Below are 6,258 nucleotides of genomic sequence, written 5' to 3' on the forward strand. Positions count from 1 at the left end.
TTTAACACCCCTTAACTATTGCCTCCACGAGAAAATTTTAATCTCCCTCAAATATTGCCTACAGATATTTTCTTGTTACCTGCGGCTATGTGCGTTGCATCTCCTAGAATGTTAGCATTTTTTTTATTTTTGGCAGAAATACATTTTTCGTCTCTATATTTTGACCCTATTTCTATTTTGATCCCTACTTTTTTATTTTTATCATTTTTAGTCCCTAAACGAAAAAAAGCATTCCATTTTGGTCCTTACCTACTCAATTAACAGAAATATCTTACATGGCAAACAAAGTGTACTGTTGGTACAGTAAATGCTGATGTGTCCATTAAAATAATATTAAAAAATGTCACATCAGCATCCATGTCAACCTCTAACTTAAAAAAATAAATTTATCAATTTTAAAAATTATAAAAAAGGAAAAAACATAATTAAAAAAGTGGTGAAATTTAGATCTATGTGTATTTTTGTTTGTACTTGTTTCTTTTTCTTGTTTCTTTTTATTTTTCTTCTCTAGATCTCTTTCTCTTAGTTTCTCTGCCTCCCATTCTTTCTTTTTTCTTCTTTCTTTCTTTCTTTCTTCTCCTTTCTTCTTCTTTCCCTTCCTAGATCACTATTTCTCCACCTTTTCTTATTTTTCTTCTTCTGTTTTTTTCCTTCTTTCTTCTTCTTTCTTTTTCTTCTTTCTTTTTCTTCTTTCTTTTCAACTATTCTCTCTTTCTCTCTCGGTAGAACCCCATGGTTTCTTTCTTTCGTTCTTCCGAATCGTCGGTGTGACGTGGGTCCTTAGCTAGCGATAAATCAATGTGGAATCGATAGTGCTTGCAAGTGGTGGGTCAATTTTTTGGCTATGTGTAGTGTGTGGTGTGGGTTTCTAGGTAGATCTAAAACCTATTTGGGATTGAATGTGAATCCTCTCCCTCACTTTCTCATCTCACTCTCTCTCTCTATCTGGCTTGAGTTTGTTGTATTTGTTTTTATTTTTGATAAATTTGAAAAGGGATATTATGGGTTTGTGAAAGGAAATTTTTTGGGTTTGTAATAGAGAATTTGTTGGGTTTATGTATAAGGGGATTTGTTGGGTTTGTGAAAAATGTTTAGATATTTGGATTGACATCAAAAAGTTGGTTGGTTGTCAAATTTGGATTTTTAAAATGGATAGTAAAAATTTTTTTTTTTTTTTAACTATCAATTAGTTTTGATGTGTTTGGTTAGAGCATCAGCAACGGATAGGTCAAATCCCAAACGTAGGCTTATTTTACAATTCAGGCTCAAAATGCCCACTCCATTAGATGTTGTAAAATGTAAGTATCACCCAAAAAATAAATAAATAAATAAATACAATTGTGCTACAGTGCGATTCTATTTGTAGAATTGCACTGTAGCTCAATGGTAAAAACAAAAATTATTTTTTAATCGGTTTGGTCTTCTCTCTCCTCTCTCTGTAGATCATAATTTTCATTATCTTTCTCTCTCTTCTTTCTGCTCTCTCTTCTTCTTGCTCTCTCTTCTTCAACGGCATGGAGACAGAGGCGTAGAGGCTCAATCAGCTTCTCTGGTGGAGGCGTGGAGGTCATGAGTTTGTTTATGGGTTTCCGGTGTGGGTTTGTTCATGGGTTTTCGGCATTTGGGTCGATTTTGGGTGGCGTTTGGGTGGTGTTTGGGTTGGCATTTGGGTGGTTGGATTTAGGTCCATTGGTTGTGATTTTTTTTTTATGGGTTGGGGGATTTGTTCCGTTGGGTTTAATGGTGGGTTTCAGTGTTTGCTAGGTTTGTTTAGTTGTGAGTTTCGGTGATGATGATGATAATGATGAGGAAGAGTTGGTGAGAACAGATGGGTTTGGGATGAATAGAGATGGCGACGGGCGACCTTCTCTCTCTCACCATCGCTGCCGGTGAGAACAGATGGGTTTAGGTTTGGTGAGAACAGATGGGTTTGATTTTGGATTTCGGATTTTGATTTTGATTTTGGATTTTGATTTGTCTAGATTTTGCTCAGTGAAGGTGGGTGGTGTGATTGAGAAGTTGGACGGTAGTGGTGGTGATGGTGGGTGGTTGATAGAGGAAGAGAAATAGAGATCAGAGAGAGAAGTGAGAAATATTTTTATATTATTTTAATGTGTAGTATGGTAAAATAAAAGTTGGGATGCTGGGTGTATTATAAAATGGTATTGTATAATAGATAAAGTGGCTTTTTAAGATGGTAAAATGGAATAGGATGGCATGAGCCATTGCGGATGCTTATAAAGAAAGTACAAGAAAAACAAGGGGAAAAAAAAAGGATGAATTTACTAAGAATATGGAAAACATGAACATGATTAGTTATGTTCTGGGGAAGAACACAAAGAAGATGAACATGTTCTTCTGGAAAAAAAAAAATGAAAGGAACAAATTTAATTTGTTTATTTATTTTACTTTTTTTAAAAATTGAAATTCAGAAGTTTATATTAATTTTTTTTATCTAATGTGGCTTTTTTAAAATTAAATTGCTGACATGGCATTTTTAAAATCCAAATAAATTTTTTTAAATATTATTTTAATGGACACATTAGTATTTACTATGCCAATAGTGCACTCCGTTTGCCACGTAGAATATTTCCGTTAAGTGAGTAACAATAAAGACCAAAATGGAACGCTTTTTTTATTTATGGACTAAAAGCGATAAAATAAAAAAAGTAGGGGCCAAAATGGAAATACGATCAAAATATAGAGACGAAAAATGCATTTTTGCCTTTATTTTTACTTATTGAAGCCATGGTGTTAGCAAATTTGATTTATAGGAAACATAATGAAAAAAATTTAATCGGTAACTATTTGGCCTAGCCATTGAAGAGAGCCTATAGATTCAAATTATGTGGTGTGCACATATTTGAGTTGAATCCTAGAGTGACATGACTTGCATTGCATTTGCTTCATGCCATATATGAAGCATGCACTATACAGGGATAACACCTCAAATTCCCTCAGTCCTCCCAGAACTGCAATTAGTCCACTAATTTGGGCTTACCCACACTAGGTCCAAACTTGGTATTTCCAAGCCTAGATTGATTTTTCCCCAAGAATTCGATAATTTGGGCCTTTTCCTTTTTCCCTATGAAAACGTCTAACAACTCTATTTATGTTCCAAGGTCCAAGCCAGACTCTAGGCCCACCCCTAAGGCCCTAACTCAAGGAAGTTAATCAATTAACTTCCTTGGACAGCTGCGGCGGTGTCAGGCTTTCAGCATTTGATAGTCTTCAAATTCATTAAATTAACAACACCAAGCGGGGATAGCTCAGTTGGGAGAGCGTCAGACTGAAGATCTGAAGGTCGCGTGTTCGATCCACGCTCACCGCATTTTATTTTCCTTTTCCTATTTTTATAGGAAAAAACTTATTTTGGTTTTTGGAAACCCTGGCTGTTCGTATAAAATTCAAACACATTATGTGTAAAAAAAATTATCACATTCATTTCCTTGGCAATACGTCACTTGCAAGATTACATTTTATGAGGATTAATTACAAAAAGAAACTGACACCTTCACTTTCTTTCTTTTTTGGGTGCATTTTTGGTTGGTTGAGGTAATTTGAAGAAATGGGATTTTGGGAGAGTTTTCTCAATTGAGAATTTCTCTGGAATCTTTTTTAGCTATTTTAATTTTCTTCTTCTTCTTTTTTTTGGGGGGGGGTGGGGGGGGTGTGTGGGGAATGTTTAGAACTGAATTCTAAACAGTTGTGATTGTGCATCGATGATTGATAATGCCATCGTCTTTCTTGTTTTCATTTACCTACTTAATAAAGCTTCTTACGTACGTAATATGTGTGATGTTGACTCATTTGGTGGCAATTGACAAACTATCTTCGGAGCATTAGACAATTCATATAACTAAGAATGAGAAAGCAAACAAATACCATGATAGAAATCATAGAATCAGTTAGAAAAGGTTGAAGTTACCATGTTTTACGGATGATGAACTATCACAACAACTAAGTAGCCTTAATCGAGGTTTTAAAAACCAGACCAGCTGGTCTGGCCGGTTCAACTGGGAACTGGACATAGTCCAATCCTGTAAAAATGTCAAAAATTAGTCAAAATTAAGTTAAATTGGGAACTGGAGGCCAAAACAATTTTGCTTCTGATTTAGTTTTTAAAACCATGGTCTTAATCGTAACACTTTTAGAGCATGGAAAGTTGGAAATTTGAACCATATGGCTAACCAAAGGTGTTATGACCAGTCAGTCTGGTCTAGCATACACTACAATTAGAGATATATTAGCCTATTAGCATAAGTTCAAGCCTACTTCTTCTTTGTGTGCAAACTAATTGTCATACTTGTACTAGAATTCTATTAATCTAGTATTTAGTTTACTATATATACTCATGTTAGGATTCATTGTAACACAGGATTTATGTCATACTCTCATGTAATAAAGATGTTACTATTAAGGATTTCCTCAATAGACTCATGTTCTTATATTTCTATTTTATGCTTCCCCGTCTTTCTAGCATATTTAAGCTAATGTTCAACACAATTGTTCCGAAATTTTACTAAGAACAAGATTCTCATAACATGTTGAAGAAGCCCTATACCAATGAAAATTTATACACATGCATGGTCCAATATCACCAGCTTCTGAAATTTCGAATGCGACCAAGTTATGAGATAATGCTTTGTTAACAAATCATCCAAGCTGTTGGTGAACATGTGCTTTACATATATTGCTACTTTAAAGGAATATAGTACCATAGTATGATAGATATAAATGAAAACTTGCTGATATCGTTATTGTTTCGGTCATTTCTCTGATAATTATATTATTTTTCGCTAGTGTGTACGTACTTGTGTTGTAGTGGCTACAAGCATGCAACGAAGATTGAATTCTAAAAGAACAAGTGGGGTTGCTCATATTTTATTTCGTGCTAGAAAAGGTAGTTGTACATTGCAGAAAACAAAGAATTAAACTAATAAGCTTCCAGATCTGGGCAAAACATCTATCGAATCAGCCAACTATAAATCCTCACCAAACTAATGAACGTAGAAAATATGTATTATTCTCTACCATTCTATTATATCTAAAATTATATTTTATTAGTATGATCATAAGCCTTCTTCTACTTCTTTTTTACTGGTGCATTAATTTCTCTTTTGCGCATGACCAAATCACCTCAATTGGTTCTCTACAACTTTTTCCTCAACAATAGTCCCTACTCTCTCCTATCTTTGAATGATGAGTTTCTTCACTTTATATTTTATCTTCTTTTTTTTTTCCAGTTATCTATTTTAATAACTACGCTTATTTTATGAAAGTATTGTTTCTTAATAGATCAACATTCATTATCATATAGTATAACGAGTTTTACGGTAGTCTTGTAAAACATTTCCTTTAACTCAATAGTCATTCCACATTCATATTTGCACTTCTCCACTTCATCTAGTACAACCAACATATGTTAAATGAGTTACACTCTCTGTTTATATCACTCATAGAGTCATAATTTTTACTGCATCTACTATCAACTTTTCAAGTAATGATAAAATCTATTTGCCTAAATATTTGTTTCACTTTGAAGGTAATTAAATGTAGACCATTCTTCTTGAACTAAGTGTTCTTCAGTATCATATGCGGTTGCCAAGTTTCAAATGGCACTTCCTCACTCATTCCTTTCTCTATAACATTGTTTCCATGAATTCTTTCAAATCCCCTAGCTACTATCTTTTTCAACACGACCATTTAGTTATCATCCTCCTCCATTTCTATTGGTGTCTTTTCTTGTGTACCATAATTTATATCATATATGTTCAATTTCTCTAAGATTTTCCACCTAGCAAGTGCCTATACAAATCTAATTATCCTATATTAACCTATTTATACAAACTTGTCCTCAAAATGCGGGAACCTTGCTAATTTCTCAATATATTTGGACCTCAATGTAGCATGTTGCTTGCAAGAAACGTCTTAACTGACGACCCTCATCCATTTTTCACTAAATCGGGTACTCGATGAAGCTTTTCGTTAGAAGTTCAGAAGTGGGGTCTGGAAAAAAGAGCTAAAAGCCTAAAACCAAAAGGAAAATGTGGGGAGAAGTACATGATGAACACGCTTACGGGGACCATTTTCATAATGAAAGCTGGCAAAATCAAAACAAAACAAGACGACATAATGAGACTGGCTTATGTGCAGCTTATGTAGTTCTCATTGTTTTTTCTCTGGCTTTGTCTTGTTGCCTGCCTTTAATTAATGGAAATTTGGATTCGTTCACTGTAATCCACTATTGTAATCCTC

The 6,258-nt window shown here is 34.2% G+C and overlaps 1 non-coding gene across 1 annotated transcript; it reads left to right on the forward strand.

Moving 5' to 3' along the window:
• Positions 1 to 3,258: 3,258 nt before the first annotated feature.
• On the forward strand, positions 3,259 to 3,331 carry TRNAF-GAA (transfer RNA phenylalanine (anticodon GAA)). Its single transcript has one exon. It is a non-coding gene; the product is annotated as a tRNA-Phe (tRNA).
• Positions 3,332 to 6,258: the final 2,927 nt, after the last annotated feature.

This window comes from Quercus suber, unplaced genomic scaffold (assembly GCF_002906115.3).
Source record: "Quercus suber isolate HL8 unplaced genomic scaffold, Cork oak 2.0 scaffold_471, whole genome shotgun sequence".
In the NCBI taxonomy this organism is placed as follows: Eukaryota; Viridiplantae; Streptophyta; class Magnoliopsida; order Fagales; family Fagaceae; genus Quercus; species Quercus suber.